Source organism: Carcharodon carcharias, chromosome 27, assembly GCF_017639515.1.
Source record: "Carcharodon carcharias isolate sCarCar2 chromosome 27, sCarCar2.pri, whole genome shotgun sequence".
Classification (NCBI taxonomy): domain Eukaryota; kingdom Metazoa; phylum Chordata; class Chondrichthyes; order Lamniformes; family Lamnidae; genus Carcharodon; species Carcharodon carcharias.
In genome coordinates, this window is record NC_054493.1 from 14,463,027 (window position 1) to 14,482,662 (window position 19,636).

The following is a 19,636-nucleotide window of genomic DNA, read 5'->3' on the forward strand; positions in this document are numbered from 1 at the left end:
TTTGTGCATTGTTTCATCTTGTTCCCACATTTCAGTGACAAAGGTTGAAATGTTTACTCCACAGCCACAGGGTTTCATCTGTTTAAAGCCATAAACAGCAAGATACAGTTTTCTCTTGGAGTTTGAGACAAATCAGCTTTCAAAATGATGCAGAGTTTCAGCCAATGAGGGAGGTCCAGGCTCAGCCCCGCCCCTCATTCACTCCAATTGGTTGGAGGGCCAGCGGCTCAAGCTCGGCCCTCCAGCCTCGCCCCCTATTCCTATTGGTCCGGAACCGTCGTCAATCATTCCCCGAAAATTGTTCTGGTACATGCGCACTGCGGGTAATGGCGACGGAAAGCTTCTTGTTTGTCTCAGCTTCAGGCGGTAAGAGAATTTGCGGAGTAGAGGGAGAAACGGAGCCGGTGGGTGGACGGGCGGGCTCGTAAGTACACGAAGCGGCTCTGAACTCAGAATAAGAAGCTACTGATGACGAGTTAGAATCTGTGCGACGGAGGCTGTGGGATCGCGTCTCCAGCGATAGGCCCGAGTTAACGGCCGTCATCTTTACCGGGTCAATTTGCAGCAGTGCGCATGCGCGGTCGTCCCTGACCCCTGTCAGCAGGAGGAGAGGATATTGTGAATTTCTATCCTGGTCTGACAGGGATGGGTTTTGGAAACTCCTTTTGCAGGGGGTTAGAAGGGGAGGATATACACACAGCAAACTAAAACTAAACATCACATTAAGATCTGACTCGAGTCACTCCATTCATCAGCCTTTGAGTTTAAGTATTGAGTTCCAGGTCATTAACACTCACTTTGTGAAATTTCGTCCCCGCAGAATCACACAGTGCAGAAAAGGCCCTTTGACCCATCGAGTCTGCACTGACACGTGAGAAACACCTGACCTACCTACCTACCTAATTCCACTTGCCAGCACTTGGCCCTTGACCTTGAATGTTATGCTGTGCCAAGTGCTCATCCAGGTACTTTTTAAAGGATGTGAGGCAACCCGCCTCCACCACCCTCCCAGGCAGCGCGTTCCAGACCGTCACCACCCTCTGGGTAAAAACATTTTTCCTCACATCCTCCCTAAACCTCCTGCCCCTCTCCTTGAACTTATGTCCCCTTGTGACTGACCCTTCAACTAAGGGGAACAGCTGCTCCCTATCCATCCTGTCCATGCCCCTCATAATCTTGTACACCTCGATCAGGTCACCCCTCAGTCTTCTCTGCTCCAACAAAAACAACCGAAGTCTATCCAACCTCTCTTCATAACTTAAATGTTTCATCCCAAGCAACATCCTGGTGAATCTCCTCTGCACCTCCTCCAGTGCAATCACATCCTTCCTATAATGTGGCAACCAGAACTGCACACAGTACTCCAGCTGTGGCCTCACTAAGGTTCTATACAACTCCAACATGACCTCCCTACTTTTGTAATCTATGCCTCGATTGTTAAAGGCAAGTGTCCCATATGCCTTTTTCACCACCCCACTATCATGCCCCTCTGCCTTCAGAGATGTATGTACACACACGCCGAGGTACCTTTGTTCCTCAGAATTTCCTAGTGTCATGTTATTTGTTGAATACTTCCTTGTCAAATTCCTCCTTCCAAAGTGTATCACCTCACACTTTTCAGGGTTAAATTCCATCTGCCACTTATCTGTCCATTTGACCATCCCGTCTATATCTTCCTGTAGTCCAAGACACTCAACGTCACTGTTAACCACCCGGCCAATCTTTGTGTCATCCACAACCTTACTAATTCTTCTTCCTCCCCCCCCCCCCCCCACATAGTCAACTATGTCGTTTTATATAAATGACAAATACTAGGGGACCGAGCACAGATCCCTGTGGTGCGCCACTGGACACTGGCTTCCAGTCACTAAAGCATCGTTCTGTCATTACCCTCTGCCTCCTACAACTAAGCCAATTTTGAATCCACTTTATCAAATTACCCTGTATCCCATGTGGGACCTTGTCAAAGGCTTTGCTGAAATCCATATAAACTACATCAACTGCACTACCCTCATCTATACACCTGGTCACCTCCTCAAAAAAGTCAATCAAATTTGTTAGGCATCACCTCCCTCGGACAAAGCTATGCTGACTATCCCTGATCAAACCTTGCCTCTCCAAGTGGAGATAGATACTCTCCTTCAGAACTTTCTTGAATAGTTTCCCTAACACTGACGTGAGACTTACTGGCCTGTAGTTCCCTGGTGTATCTCTACAACTCTTCTTAAATAGCGGAACCACATTAGCTGTTCTCCAGTCCTCTGGCACCTCCCCCGTGGCCAGAGAGGGATTAAAAATTTGGGTCAGAGCCCCTGTGATGATCTCCCTTGCCTCCCTCAGCAGTCTGGCACACAAATCATCTAGACCTGGAGATTTATCCAATTTTAAGCCTGCCGACACCTCCAATACCTTGTTGCTCCCTATATCAATTTGCTTTAGAACCTCGCAGTCTCTCTCCCCGAGTTCCATACCTTCATCCTCATTCTCTTGGGTGAAGATGGATGTGAAGCATTCATTCAACACTCTAGTGATGTTCTCTGGCTCCACCCATAGATTGCCCCCTTGGTCCCTTATGGGGCCTACTCTTTCCCTGGTAATCATCTTCCCATTCATATACTAATAGAATTTCTTGGGATTTTCCCTACTTTTACCAACCAGAGTTTTCTCATATCCCCTCTTTGCTCTCCTAACTGCTTTCTTAAGCTCCACCCTGTACTTTCTGTACTCCACTCATGCCTCTGCTGATTTGCTCCCCTTGTACCTGCTAAAAGCTTCTCTTTTCCTTCTCATCATAGCCTGAATATCTCTGGTTATCCATGGTTCTCTGGGCTTGTTACTCCTTCCTATCGCCCTAGAGGGAACATGTTGAACCTGTACCCTCCCCATTTCCTTTTTGAATGCCCCCCACTGCTCCTCGGTAGATTTCACCACAAGTAGCTGTTCCCAGTCTACCTTGGCCAGATCCTGCCTTATTTTATGAAAATCCACTTTTCCCCCAATCCAAAACATTTTGCAACTTGTCGATTTCTTTGTCCATAACAAACTTAAACTGTACCATGTTGTGGTCACTATCTCTAAAATGCTCACCCACCACCACCTCAGCCACCTGTCTGGCTTCATTCCCCAGAATTAGGTCCAGCTCTGCACTGTCCCTTGTTGGACCCTCTACATATTGACCTAAAAAATTCTGCTGTACACATTTCAAGAAATCCACTCCATCCAAGTCCTTAACACTATGTCTATCCCAATTAATGTTGGGAAAGTTGAAATCACCTAATATATTTACCTTATTGTTATTGTTTTTACACACCTCCACAAATTGTGCATATTTGCTCCTCAATTTCCCGCTGACTATCTAGGGGTCTATAATAAACACCTAACAATGTGGCTGCCCCTTTTCTATTCCTAAGCTCTACCCACAAAGCTTCATTCGAAGCCCCCTCCAAGATATCATCTCTCCTTACTAAAGTAACTGACTCCTTAACACATCCCCCCTGTTGATCTTACCGATAATCTTAAATCTGTGTCTGTGTTACTTTTACCTCTGCCCTCCCCAATCACCTATCTCATTGTTTAACTTCCTTTGTCTCTATTAATGGGTGTATATTAGCTTTGTTTAGTATTGCATTGTTATTTCTGTCGACTGTCTAAATGAGGTTTCCACGGCCACCCATCCCCTGACCATGTGCTGCTGACTTACTGGCTTTATCTTCCCACAGTATCTTTCATAATCAGGAATTGTTTTTCCTGCGCTATAGTCCATTCCTCTTCCACTTCTGAGCTTATTTCGAACATCAAATTCTGCACCGTTTTTATTCCCTGTAATTCATTCTGCACACCCTGAAACGTTAACTCTTTTTCTCTCTCTACAGATAGTGACTGAGCTGCTGAGAATTTCCAACATTTCCTCTTTATCTTTCAGATTTCCAGCAGCCGCAGTCTGTTGCTATTATTTTATTGCAGGTGTTGATCATAAAACCGAATCTGGGAACACAGTCGGACCAGGTCAGAGACGATTTGTTGCAGGGTAGGCGTTGATGGCTGAAGTCTGTCCTTGGCCTCCAGTGTATGTCCTGTTTCATTGAGTCTTGGAATCATGGAATCGTTACAAAACAGACAGAGGTTATTTAAGCCTGTCCCGCCAGTGCTGGCTCTTTGCAAGAGCAAATCAGCTAGTCCCACTCGCCTGCCCTTTCACTAACAAGACCAGCAGCAGATATTACCCATTCCCAGTTACCTGTGGAGATGATGATTTTTGACCTTCTTGAACCGCTGCAGTCCGTGTGGTGAAGATGCTCCCACAATGCTGTTAGGTAAGGAGTCACAGGGTCTTCACCCAATGATGATGAAGGAACAGCTGTTTATGTCCAAATCAACAACAATGTGTATTTATATAGCACCTTTCATGTAGTAGAACATTCCAATGTGTGTTCACAGGAGTGTTATACAGCAACATTAAACCGACATAATGAGATGTTAGGGCAGGTGACCAATAGTTTCGTCAAACATAGTTTTTAAGGAGTATCTTAAAAGAGGAAAGTGAAGTAGAGAGACAGAGAGGTTCATGGAAGAAATTCCACAGCTTTTGGCTTTGGCAGCTGAAGGCTTGACCACCAAAGGTGGAACAATTCACAGAATCACACGGCCCATTGAGTCTGCACCGACATGTGAGAAACACCTGACCTACCTACCTAATCCCATTTACCAGCACTTGGCCCATAGCCTTGAATGTTATGATGTGCCAAGTGCTCATCAAGGTACTTTTTAAATGATGTGAGGCAACCCACCTTATCACCCTCACAGGCTGTGCATTCCAGACTGTCTGGGTAAACACGTTTTTCCTCACATCCTCCCTAAACCTCCTGCCCCTCACCTTGAACTCAAGACTGACCCTTCAACCAAGGGGAACAGCTGCTCCCTATCCACCCTGTCCATGCCCCTCATAATCTAGTACACCTCGATCAGGTCGCCCCTCAGTCTTCTCTGTTCCAACAAAAACAATCCAAGTCTATCCAACCTCTCTTCATAACTTAAATGTTTCATCCCAGGTAACATCCTGGTGAATCTCCTCTGCACCCTCTCCAGTGCAATCACATCCTTCCTATAATGTGGTGACCAGAACTACACACAGTATTCCAGCTGTGGCCTCACCAAGTTGATCTCCCTACTTTTGTAATCTATGCCTTGATTGGTAAAGGCAAGTGTCCCATATGCCTTTTTCACCACCCCACTAACATGCCCCTCTGCCTTCAGAGATCTATGGACACACACACCAAGGTCCCTTTGTTCCTCAGAACTTCCTAGTGTCATGCCGTTCACTGAAAACTTCTTTGTCAAATTCCTCCTTCCAAAGTGTATCACCTCACACTTTTCAGGGTTAAATTAAAATCGGGAATGTTCAGGATGTCAGAATTAGTGGAGTGCAGATATCTCAGAGGGTTGTGAGGCTGGAGGAGATTACAGAGATAAGGAGGGGCCATGGAGAAATAAGGATATAAGGATACGAGATAAGAAAATAAGGATGAGAATTTTAAAACTTAGGTTCTTCTTAATCAGGAGCCTTTGTAGGTCAGCGAGTACTGGGGTGATGGGGGTACATGACTTGGTGTCATGTTTACAGGGAGGCTGACTGTGGGAGGACGGCTGGGAGTGTTAAGTCGAGAGGTGACAAAAGAATGGATGAGAGTTTCAGCAAAAAATGAGCAGGGACTTGGGCAGAGTCGGGCGATGTTACTGAGGTGGGAATGGGCGGCCTTGGTGATGATGCATATATGTGGTTTGAAGCTAATTTTTGGGTGAAATATGACCCAGTGGTTGTGAACAGACTGGTTTGGCCTCAGACAGTTACCAGGGAGAGGGATGGAGTTAGTGGCCAGGGAGTGGAATTTGTAGTGGGGACTGAAGACTGAAGACAGTGGGGACTGAGTGGGCTTTGGTCTTCCCAATACTTAAATGGAGGAAATTTCTGTTCATCCAGTGCTGGATGTCAGACAAGTCAGGACGGTGTGTGACTTGGAGGAGAACATGGAGGTGATGGTGTTCACATACACCTGCTATCCTGGCCCTTCTAGGTGGTGGAGCTTCAGGGTTTTGGAGCTTCCGTCAAAATTCTGGTTGAGTTGGAATCCCTCATTTTCAGCCCTTGTCTCTCCCACCCAACCCTTCTCTCTCTTGTTATGTTCTCCAATCTAGGCCAGTGTCTTGTGTAGGCCCAGACTGGGTGGCAGATTCCCTTCCCTGAAGGACATTAGTGAACCAGTTGGGTTTTTATGACAATCCAGCAGTTTTCATGGTCACTTTTTCCTCGTGCTGGCCCCACAAATTCCCACATTCATTCAGCTCAATTTCACAACCTGCCCTTGTGTTTGTGTGGGTTCTCTCTCACTCCCTTTTCTCTGTTTTCAGTCAATTTCACAGGGTATTAAGAGGGGAGGATTTGCATTCGGGAAACTGAAACCAAACATCAGAATCTGACAGAGTTGCCCAGCTTATTGTAACCTGAATATCATTGGAATTTGAACATGGTCGGAGAAAGCACTGTTCACAGTGGAGAGAAACTGTACACCTGTTCTGTGTGTGGACGAGGCTTCAGTCAGTCATCTGGCCTGTTGAAACATAAATGCAGTCAGAATGGGGAGAAACCATGGAAATGTGGGGACTGTGGGAAGGGATTTAATTACCCATCAGAGCTGGAAAATCATCAGCGAGTTCACACTGGGGAGAGGCCGTTTACCTGCTCTGAGTGTGGGAAGGGATTCACTTGTTCATCTACGCTGCTGAAACACCGACGAGTTCACACTGACGAGAGGCCTTTCAAATGTCCAGACTGTGGGAAGTGCGTTAAAAGTTCCCAGGAACTGACGGCCCATCAGCGTGTCCACACTGACGAGAGACCGTTCAGGTGCTCTCACTGTGGGTCTGGGTTCAAGACATTATCTGTCCTCAATGTGCACCAGCGAATTCACACAGGAGAGTGGCCGTTCAGCTGCTCTGAGTGTGGGAAGAGATTTGCTCACTCATGCCATCTGCTGACACACCAGCGAGTTCACACTGGGGAGAGACCTTTTAAATGTCCAGACTGTGGGAAATGCTTTAAAAGTTCCGTGGATCTGATGCTTCATCAACGTGTTCACACTGATGAGAAACCGTTCAGGTGCTCTCACTGTGGAACTGGGTTCAGGCACTCATCTCAACTAACTGTACACCAGCGCATTCACACTGGGGAGAGACCTTTCACCTGCTCCGACTGTGGGAAAAGGTTCACTCAGAAATCCAACTTGCTGACACACCAGCGCACTCACACTGGGGAGAGACCGTTTATCTGCTCCGACTGTGGGAAGGGATTCAGTCAGTCATCCACCCTGTTGGCACACCAGCGAGTTCACACTGGGGAGAGGCCGTTCACCCACTCCGAGTGTGCAAAGGGATTCGCTCAGTCATCTGCCCTGTTGACACAGCAGCGAGTTCACACTGGGGAGAGGCCATTTACCTGCTCCGACTGTGGGAAGGGATTCACTCAGTCATCCAACCTGCTGACACACCAGCGAGTTCACACTGGGGAGAGACCGTTCACCTGCTCCAAGTGTGGGAAGGGATTCACTACCTCATCCAACCTGCTGAGACACCAGCGAGTTCACAAGTAACTACAGTGATTGGATTTTTCTGTTATTCACAACCAGGACTGAACTATGTCATTTGGTCTGTTTCTGCTGATGTTAAACTCCATGCCAATTATAGGGGTTAGTATTCTGGATAAAGCCAAATAAATCAGCCTTATTTTAAACAGTCAGTGTGTCGAGTCTTTGTAACATCTCTAATACAAGTTAGATCCTTTTGAAGTGCTCTCTTTCTCTCCTATCTCCCCTCTTGCCCTCTGAACTCATCCTATTAATGAGACCTGCCTTCTACTGCCTTGACCCTATTCTCACTAAACTGTTGACCATCCATTTTCTCCATATTAGCTGATATTGTTAATGGTTCTCTTTCTCTTCTCTGTCCCACTCACCTTATAGTTCACCATCATCACCCTCCTGAGAAGAAACAAACCTTTACCCCACCATCTTTGCAAACTACCGTCCCATCTCCCAAGGGGAGGGCCCACCATTCGTGGTTAACCAAAAAAGTTAAATACTGTATCAAACTTAAAGAAAAAATATGTAATCACACAAAGATGTGTGGCAGGTCAGAAGATTGGAAAGAATATAAGAACAGCAAAGGACGATAAAAAGATTAATAAGGAGGGAAAAATTAGAGTATGAGAGAAAGCTAGCTAGTAATATAAAGACGGATAGTAAGAGTTTCTGTAGATATTTAAAAAGGAAAAGAGTAACTGTTAGTCCTATAGAAAGTGCAGCTGGGGAATTGATAATGGAAAGTAGGGAGATGATGGATGAATTAAACAGGTATTTTGCTTCAATCTTCAGTATCAAGGGCACAAGTAACATCCCGGAAATAATTGTAAATCAGGAAATGGAAGGGAGGAGGAACTCAGGAAAATTACAATCACCAGGGAAATGGTATTAAGCAAATTGTTGGGGCTGCAGGCTGAAAAATACCCAGGTCTTGATGGACTTCACCCTTGAAAGAAGTGGCTAGTGAGATCCAAAATAAAAACAAAAAACTGCGGATGCTGGAAATCCAAAACAAAAACAGAATTACCTGGAAAAACTCAGCAGGTCTGGCAGCATCGGTGGAGAAGAACAAAGTTGACGTTTCGAGTCCTCATGACCCTTCAACAGAACTAAGCGAAAATAGGAGAGGGGTGGAATATAAGCTGGTTTAAGGTGGGGTAAACCAGTTTATATTTCACCCCTCTCCTATTTTTACTTAGTTCTGTTGAAGGGTCATGAGGACTCGAAACATCAACTTTGTTCTTCTGCGCCGATGCCAGACCTGCTGAGTTTTTCCAGGTAATTCTGTTTTTGTTTTGGCTAGTGAGATCGTTGGTTTTAATTTTCCAAAATTCCCTAGATTCAGGGAGGTTCCATTGAACTGGAAAATAGCAAATGGTATTCAAAAAGGGAGGGAGACAGAAAGCAGGAGACTACAGGTCAGTTGGTGTAATATCTGTCATTGGGAAAACATAAAAAGCTATTATTAAAGATATTATAGCAGGGCACTTAGAAAAATTCAAGGCAATCAGGCAGAGTCAGCATGATTTTGTAAAAGTGAGATCATGTTTAACCAATTTATTGGAGTTTGTTGAATGAGCCACATCTGCTGTCGATAAATGAGAACTGCTGGATGTACTGTATTTAGATTTCCAGAAGGCATTTGATAAAGTGCCACATCAAAGGTTATTGCAGAAAATAAAAGCTGATGGTGTGGGGGGTAACATATTGGCAAGGATAGAAGATTGGCTAGCCAACAGGAAGCAGAGAGTTGGCATAAATGGGTCTTTTTCTGTTTGGCAGGATATGATGAGTGGTGTGCCACAGGGATCAGTGCTGGGGCCTCAACATTTTACAATTTATGTAAATGACTTGGATGAAGGAATGGTGGCTAAATTTGCTGATGACAAATATAGGTAGGAAAGTAAATTGTGAAGAAGTTGCAAGGAGACTACATGACAGAGATAAGTTAGGTGAGTGGGCAAAGATCTGGCAAATGGAATATAATGTCAGCAAATGTGAAATTGTTCATTTTGGCAGGAAGAAAAAAGCAAGCTTAGCTAAATGGTGAGAGATTTCAGAACTCTGAGATTCAGAGGGATCTGGGTGTCTCACGTGCATGAACCACAAAAAGGCTAATATGCAGGTACAGCAGGTAATTAGGAAAGCTAACAATGTTATTATTTATTGTGAGGGGAATTAAGTACAAAAATAGGGAGGTTATGCTTCAGTTGTACACAGCATTAGTAAGACCACATCTGGAATATTATGTACAGTTCTGGTCTCCTTATTTAAAGAAAGATGTAAATGCATTAGAAGCAGTTCAAAGAAGCTTTACTAGACAAATACCCGGGAATGGGTGGGTTGTCTAATGAGGAAAGGTTGAACAGGTTAGGCTTGTATCCACTGGAATTTAGAAGAGTAAGAGGCAACTTAATTGAAATCTTGAGGGATCTTGACAGGGTGGACGTGGGGAGGATATTTCCTCTTGTGGGAGAATCTAGAACGAGGGGTCGCTCATTTGAGACAGAGATGGGGAGAATTTTTTTCTCAGAGGGTGGTGAGTCTTTGGAACCCTTCCTCAAAAGGTGGTGGAAGCAGAGTCTTTGAATATTTTTAAGGCAGGGCTAGTTAGATTCTTGATAAATAAGGGGGTGAAAGGTTACTGGGAGTAGGTGGGAATGGGGTTGAGGTTACATTCAGATCTTATTGAGTGGCAGAGCAGGCTTGAGGGGCTGAGTGGCCTACTCCTGCTCCTAATTCATATGTTCAAATGTAGGACCTGGATTTGATCAGCATTTAAGTGTAAGCATTAAGTTTCAGGTTATTACCACTCGTTGCAAAAAATTTCTTCCTCACATCCTCCCTGTAGGTCTTGTGGAAAATTTGAAATCTGTGCCCACAATCCTTTTACAGTCAAATAATGGGAACAGCTTTCCTTTGCCTACTTTACCTAATTCTATTATAAACTTGTACACCTCTGTCAAATCTCCCTTTCACAGAATCACAGTGCAGAAGAGGCCCTTTGGCCCATTGAGTCTGCACCGACACATGAGAAACACCTGACCTACCTACCTAATCCTACTTACCAGCACTTGGTCCATAGCCTTGAATGTTATGACGTACCAAGTGCTCATCCAGGTACTTTTTAAAGGATGTGAGGCAACCCGCCTCCACCACCCTCCAAGCAGCGCATTCCAGACCGTCACCACCCTCTGGGTAAACAAGTTTTTCCTCACATCCCCCCAAACCTCCTGCCCCTCACCATGAACTTATGACCCCTTGTGACTGACCCTTCAACTAAGGGGAACAGCAGCTCCCTATCCACCCTGTCCATGCCCCTCATAATCTTGTACCTCTCAATCAAGTCGCCCCTCAGTCTTCTCTGTTCTAACGAAAATGACCCAAGTCTATCCAACCTCTCTTCATAACTTAAATGTTTCATCCCAGGCAACATCCTGGTGAATCTCCTCTGCTCCCCCTCCAATGCTTTGTTTCAAGGCGAACAACCTCAGTTTTACCAGCCTAACAATATGACTAAAAACAATCATCCCAGAACCATTCTAGTAAATCTCCTCTGCACCCTCTCAAGGACCCTCACATCCTTCCTAATGTGCAGTGATCACTGGTTTGCACAGACCCAGTTGTTCTGTGTTTGTGTCTGTGATGTCATCACACACCGACAATTACACGGGTGACATCATTCCGCTCCCCAGATATTTCCTCAGCTGGGAGATTTTTCTCTGACACAGTACTTTTGATATCTTTTCAGCTGCGGGCTCCAGCAGGAGATTTTAATATTGAAAAGAGTAAAATTTGTTTCAGAAGTGAGTATTTTGACTGTTGATCTGCAATTTAGATCTTTTAGTGTTCTGCACTGTTGTCTGTGTGAGGTTCCATGGCTCTGGGGCTGGCATGGCTCCTTTGCTGTGGATCTGAATCCATGTCCATCCATTGTTCCATTTCAGCTCTGCCTAATCTCCTTGATCATCTCTCTGCCATGGTCTAACTTCCTCTGTCTCCAATAATGGATGTGTTTTAGACATGTTTAGCATTTTACTGTTACTTCTGCCAACCATGTCGAAATGAGGTTCCCACCGCTGTCCATCCTCTGACCATGTGCTGTTAGTTTACCAGCTTTATCTTCCCAGAGTATCTTTCAGAGTCAGGAATTGTTTTTCCTGCATTATAGTCCTTATAGAGCTTATATTTTCCATCAAGATCTGCACCATTTTTATTCCCTGTAATTCATTCTGTACACACTGAAATGTTAACTCTGTTTCTCCACAGTTAGTGCCTGATCTGCTGAGTATATCCAGTATTTGCTCTTTTTGTTTCAGATTTCCAGCAGCTGCAGTATTTTGCTATTATTTTGTTGCAGACGTTGCTCACAGAACTGAGTCTAGAATCACCAACAGACTAATTTAAAGCTGGTTTGTTGCAGGGGAAGCGTTGGTTGTAGAAGTTAGTTCCCTGGCCTTGAGTGTAGCTCCTTTTTCATCGAGTCATTGAATCACTGATTGGTTACAATACAGACAGAGGTCATTCAGCCCATCCTGCCTGTGCTGGATCTCTGCAAGAGCCAATCAGCTAATCCCATCTCCTGCCCTTTCAATAACAAGACCAGCAGCAGATATTACCAGTCCCCAGTTACCTGTGGAGAAGATGATGTTTGACCTTTTTGAACTGCTGCAGTCCATCTGGTGTAGATGCTCCCACAATGATATATAAGGAGTTACAGGATTTTCACCGAGTAATGATGAAATGTTCAAAATCAACAACAGCAATCTGTATTTGTAAAACACCTTTCATGTATTTGACCTTTCCAAGGTGTTGCACAGGAATTTTATGAATCAGGAGCCTTGTAGGTCAGTGAGCACAGGGGTGAAGGGTAAACAAGACTTGGTCTGAGTGGGTACACGGGCAGCAGAGCTTTGGATGACCTCACGATCACAGGGATGTTGAATGTGGGAGGCAGCAGATGAGCTGAGACTGGGGTGGAGTTAGGCAATGTTACTGAGGTGGAAGCATACTGTAATAGTGATGATGCAGATATAGAACCATAGAAAAGTTACAGCACAGAAGGAGGCCATTCGGCCCATCTTATCTATGCCAGGCTGAGGACACCCAGGTGTCCTTTCTAATCCCACCTTCCTGCACCCGGCCCATAGCCCTGCAGCTTACAGCAATTTAGGTGCAGATCCAGGTACTTTTTGAAAGAGTTTAAAGTTTCTGCCTCTACCACCAACTTGGGCAGCGAATTCCAGACATCCACTACCTTCTGTGTAAATAAGTTCTTCCTCATGTCCCCCCTATACCTTCTGCCACTTATCTTGAATCTATGTCCCCTGGTTCTAAAATTCTCCACTAAGGGAAACAATTTTATCCTGTCCACTCTATCTACTCCCCTCATAATTTTGTATACCTCCATCAAGTCACCTCTCAGCCTTCTTTGTTCTAAGGAAAATAACCCCAACCTATCCAATCTCTCCTCGTAGCTACACTTTTCTAACCCTGGCAACATTCTTGTAAACCTCCTCTACACTCTCTCCAGCGCTATTACGTCCTTCCTGTAATATGGTGACCAGAAGTGCACACAATACTCCAGTTGTGGCCTCACCAGTGTTTTATACAATTCCATATGTGGTTGAAAGCTCAGTTTGGGGTGAAATATTTCTCCATTGTTGTGAATATTCTGGATCATCCTCAGTCAGTTTTTGGCAAGAGGGTTAGGAAGTGGAATTTGTAGTGGGGACTGAAGACAATGGATTTGGTCTTCCCAATATTTAAATGGAGGAAATTTCTGTTGATCCAGTCCTGGATGTCAGAGAAGTCAGGACGGTGTGTGACTTGGAGGGGAAACTTGGAGATGGTGGTGTTCACATACACCTGCTATCCTTGTCCCTCTAGGTGATGGAGGTTGAGGGTTTGGGAGATTCTGTGAAAGTTCTGGTTGATTTGTAGATATGTAAAATCCCTCTTCTTCACCCCTTGCCTCTCCCACCCCACAGCTTCTCTCTCTTACTCTCTTCTCCCATCGAGGCTGGAGTCTCGTGTTGACCAGTTTGGGTGGCAGGTTCCCTTCTCTGAAGGACATTAATGAACCAGTTGGGTTTTTATGACAATCCAGCAGTTTTCATGGTCACTTTTTCCTAGTGACATCATCGCAAGTTACCAGATTCACAATCTGCCTTTGAGTTTTTGTGGGTTCTGTCTCTTATTCTGTTTTAAATCAATTTCACAGGGCGTTAAAGGGGAGGATTTGCAGTCGGGAAGCTGAGGCCAAAAATAACATCAAAATCTGACAGAGTCGCCTAATTTATCATAACCTGAATACCATCGGATTTTGAACATAGAAGGAGAAAGCATGATTCACAGTGGAGAGAAACCGTACACGTGTTGTGTGTGTGGACAAGGCTTCAGCCAATCATCTGGCCTGTCAGAACATAAATGCAGTCACAACAGGGAGAAACTGTGGAAATGCAGAGACTGTTGGAAGGGATTTAATTACCCATCAGAGCTGGAAAGTCATCAGCGAGTTCACACTGGGGAGAGGCCCTTCACCTGCTCTGAGTGTGGGAAGGGATTCACTTGTTCATCCCACCTGCTGCAACATGGACAAGTTCACACTGTCGAGAGACCCTTCAAATGCCCAGACTGCGGGAAGTGCTTTAAAAGTTCCTGGAAACTGACTGGCCATCAACGTGTTCACACTGACGAGAGACCGTTCAGGTGCTCTCACTGTGGGACTGGGTTCAAGACAATATCTGACCTCACTGTACACCAGCAAATTCACACTGGGGAGAGACCATTCACATGCTCTGAATGTGGGAAGAGATTCACTCGGTCATCCACTCTGCTTGAACACCTGCGAGTTCACACTGGGGAGAGGCTGTTTCCCTGCTCCGACTGCGGGAAGGAATTCACTTGTTCATCCAACCTGCTGACACACAAGCGCACTCACACTGGGGAGAGACCATTCACCTGCTCCGACTGTGGGAAGGGTTTCATTCAGTCATCCCACCTCCTGGCACACCAGCAAATTCACACTGGGGATAGGCCGTTCACCTGTTCTGAGTGTGGAAAGGGATTCACTCGGTCATCCACCCTTCAGGAACACCAGCGAGTTCACACTGGGGAGAAGCCACTCACCCGCTCTGACTGTGAGAAGGGATTCACTTGTTCATCCAACCTGCTGACACACAAGTGCACTCACACTGGAGAGAGGCCATTCACCTGCACTGACTGTGGGAAGGGGTTCACTCGGTTATCCAACCTGCTGACACACCAGCGAGTTCACACTGGTGAAAGACCATTCACATGCTCTGAGTGTGGGAAGGGATTCACTCGGTCATCCACCCTTCTGGAACACCAACGAGTTCACACTGGGGAGAGGCCGTTCACCTGCTCCAACTGTGGGAAGGGATTCACTCGGTCATCCCACCTACTGACACACCAGCGCACTCACACTGGGGAGAGGCCATTCACCTGTGCTGAATGTGGAAAGGGGTTCAGTCAGACATCCACCCTGCTGACACACCAGCGAATTCACACTGGGGAGAGGCTGGCCGTTTACCTGTTCCAAGTGTGGAAAGGGATTCATTCAGTCATCCACCCTGCTGATACACCAGCTAACTCACACTGGGGAGAGGCCGTTCACCTGTTCTGAGTGTGGGAAAGGATTCACACAGTCATCCAACCTGCTGGTACACCAGCAAATTCACAAGTAACTATAGTGATTGGATTTTACTGTTAATCATATTTGGGATGAACCATTGTTCATTGGGGTCTGGTTCTGCTGATGTTAATAAACTTTCGGCCAGTTATTGTAGTTAATACTATGGATAAAAGCCAAATAAAAGAGCTTTGTGTTCAACACACAGTCTGTTGAATCTTTTTCATGAACTAACATGAGTTTGTTCCTTTTGAAGTGCTCTCCATTTCCCTAGTATCATCCACACTCACCTCCAACAACAAGTATAAGGAACTCGTGGAGCTTCTTCGTCACTAAGATTGAGACAAGCTGATCAGCTGCCTCTGCTGCTTCCCTCCTTTCCACTAGCTCAACGAGACAAACTGTCTGTAAAGTTTCCCCTTATCTAAGCCCTGAATTTGCATCTTTTTCCAGTCTTTCTCCTATCTTCTATCTCCTTCAGTGCTCATTTTGTCCATGAGACCTGCCTTCAGCTCCCTTGATCCTATTCTCGCTAAACTGTTAGCCATCCATCCTCCCCATGTTAGTTGATATTGTTAACAGCTCGCTCTTTTTTGATACTGTCCGTCTCACCTTTAAATTCATTGTCATCATCCATCCTAAAAAAAACTCTTTAACCCACCGTTTTTGCACACTACTGCCCCATCTCCAACCTCCCTTTCCTCTCCAAAGTCCTTGTACATGGTGTCCTCCAAGGATCTATCCTTGGTCCCTCCTATTCCTCATCTACAGGCTGCCACTAGGTGACATCATCCAAAAGCACTGTGTTAGTTTTCACATGTACACTGACAATGCCCAGCTCTACCTCTCCACTGTTACTAAATTATCAAACTGCTTATCTAACATCCAGTACTGGATGAGCAGAAATTTCCCCAATTAATAATTGGGAAGACCGAAGCCCAATTTGAACCCAAGATGACATTCTGACCACATAGCTAACCATCACGAATACCAGCTATTTCAATCTCCATAACGTTGCCTGTCTCCACCCCATCCCAGCTCATCTGCTGCTGAAACCTTCATCCATGCCCATGTTACCTTTAGACTTGACGATTCCAATGCATTTCTGACCAGCCTCTCACGTTCACCCCACTCCTACATGGAAACGTGAGATCTGCTGCCAATGTGCTTTCTCACACCAAGTCTTGTTCACCCATCACTCACTGACTGACACTGGCTCCTGGTCAAGTGATGCCTCAATTTTAAAATTTACATTCTTGTTTTCAAATCCATCCATGACCTCAAACCTCCCTATCTCCATAATCTCCAGTTTCACACTGTCTGATATATCTGCACTCCCCTCATTCTATCCTCTTACAGCATCCCTGATTTTAATTACCCAACCTAGGCAGGGCCTAGGTATGAAGCTTTGAAATTTATTTACTTGTTTTGAAAAATGTACTTTATTCATAAAACACCTGAAAGAACGTCATGAAACATTTCTAGTTGGCCATCACAAAAAGTGCAATCAGATTCAACTTTTGCACATGGATCGCAAGGTGCTTCAATACAATCAATGAATATTACAGTCATTTTATTATGGTCATTACAGACAGACAAGTGCAATGGTATTGGAGTTATCGACATACATCATATTGCACTCTGAGGTACAATTATAATACATTTAGTATTCACTACATATATTCATTGTGAGCCGTACAGCCCAAGGGGTCCATACAATTCCCAGCATCTCGGTGCACTATGGCAGAAAGGTCTTAGACAGTGACCTTTCCCCATTGAGCCTTTGCAGTGGCTGCCCCAATCTTTAGTGTGTCCCTCAGCCTCTGGTCCTAGACCTTGGAATGTGCCAGTCTGCAACACTCGGCTGGGGACAACTCTTTGTACTGGAAGACCAACAAGTTTCAGGTAGACCAAAGAGCATCTTTCACCGAGTTGATGATCCTGCAGCTGCAGTTGATGTTTGTCTCACCGTGTGTCCCTGGGAACAGCCCGTAGAGCACAGAGTCCTGTGTCACAGCATTGCTCAAGATGAATTTGGACAAAAGCCACTGTATCTCTCTACAGACCTTCTTTCCAAAGGCACCTTCCAGAAGGAGGTGAATAACAGTCTCTTCCCCACCACAGCCACACGAGGGTAAGGTGATGAAGATCTGAAATTTTTTTTCGAAAAATATACTTTATTCATAAAATATCTGAAAGAACATTACAAAACATTTCTAAATCGCCATCACAAAAAGTGCAATCATATTCAACTTTTACACATGGATCACCAAGTGGATGAAGCTCTGAAATTCCCTCCCTAAACCTCTCGGCCACTCTCCTGATTAAAGATATAAAAACAAAAAACTGCAGATGCTGGAAATCCAAAACAAAAACAGAATTACCTGGAAAAACTCAGCAGGTCTGGCAGCATCAGCGGGTCATGAGGACTCGAAACGTCAACTTTTTCTTCTCTGCCGATGCCGCCAGACCTGCTGAGTTTCTCCTGATTAAAGATGCTTGTTACAATCTGCCTCTCAAATCCAGCTTTTGGCCATCGACTTTAATATCAACCTGAGTGACTCGGTGTCTAATTCTGCTTTATGAAACTCCTCTGAAGCAACTTGCAAAGTTTTATTACAACAAACATATTCTATGAATACAAGTTACTACTGTTTCATGACAATCAGTTTGCACAAGGTAAGATTCCAACAACAGCGATTAGATGAATAACCAATTAGTCAAGTTGTTTTTTTGGTGCTGCTAGTTAAAGCACACATGTTGGTCCCACTGTACCAGGAGAAGGGAGAATGAGGAGAGGCTGTATAAACTAAATGGTACAATTTTAAACAGAGTGCAGGAACAGAGTAACCTGGGAGTGTAAGTGAACAAATCCTAGAAAAAGACAGGAGAAGTTGATCAAACTGTTTGACAAAAGCTAATGGGGACCTTGGATTTATCAATAGAGGCATGGAGTATAAAAACAAGTCCGTTATCCAATATCTTTATAAACCTGGGGCTAATCCTAAAGTGAAATATTGGGTTCAATTCTGAGTCCCACACTTTAGGAAAGATGTCAAAGCCTCAGAGAGGGTGTAAGGAATGTTTACCAGAATGGTTAATGGGGATGAGGGGTTTCCATTATGTGGAGAGACTGGAGAAGCTGGGATTGTTCTCTTTAGAACAGAGAGGTTAGGGAATGATTTCATAGCAATGTTGATTTTTTTTTTAGGAGTTCTCCTCTGTTTAGGGAGAAATTGTTTCCATTGGCAGGATGGTTAGTGACCACAGAACACAGTTTCAAAATAATTGGCAAAAGTCCAAAGTGAAGATGAGGGGAGAGTATTTTAATCAAAGAGTTATCATGATCAGGAACACACTGTCTGAATGACTGTTAGAAGCAGATCCAATAGTAACGATCAAAAATGATTTGGACTTTTACTTAATAAGGAAAGATTTGGAGGGCTATTGGAAAAGACCAGGGGAGTGGGACAGATTGGTAACATTTCCAGGGACAATACAGGCACAATGGGCTGAATGCCACCATCTGTGCTCTGTGGTTCTATCATATTGTATTTACTATGAATCATTATATTATTATAGATCATAGAAGCCCGAATAGGACAGCAGAGAAAGAGGCTCCCACCATTGGTCTCTCACCTGACCTACCACCGTGCTAAATGGGATAGATTTCGAACAGATCTAATAACTCAAGACTGGGCAGCCATGAGGCACTGTGGGCCATCTGCAGCAGCAGAATTGTACTCGAAAACAATCTGTAACCTCATGGCCCTGCATATCCCTTGCTCTCCCATTACCACCAAGTCAGGGGATCAACTCTGGTTGAATGAAGAGTGCAGGAGGGCATGTAAGTAGCAGCACCAGGCATACCTAAAAATGAGGTGTCGACCTGGTGAAGCTGCAACACAGGACTACTTGCATGTCAAACAGCATAAGCAGCAAGTGATAGACGGAGATAAGAGATTCCACAGCCAATGGATCAGATCTATGCTCTGTAGTCCTGTCACATCCAGTCATGAATGGTGGTGGACTATTAAACAACTCACCAGAGGAGGAGGTTCCACAAACATCCCCATCCTCATTGATGGAGGAGCCCAGCATATCAGTGCAAAAGATAATGGTGAAGTGTTCACAACAGTCTTCAGTCAGAAGTGCCGAGTGGATGATTCATCTTGGCCTCCTCCAGAGGTCCCAGCATCACAGATGCCAGTCTTCAGCCAATTTGATTCACTCCACGTGATATCAAGGAATGGCAGAAGGCAATGGATACTGCAAAGGCTATGAGACCTGACAATATTCCAGAAAGAATACTGAAGACTTGTGCTCCAGAACTTCCAGTGCCCCTGCCCAA

General features: G+C 44.9%; 1 pseudogene; it reads left to right on the forward strand.

The window, feature by feature from the left end:
* Positions 1–240: 240 nt before the first annotated feature.
* On the forward strand, positions 241–15,468 carry LOC121270447 (annotated as a pseudogene).
* The last annotated feature ends 4,168 nt before the right edge of the window (positions 15,469–19,636 follow it).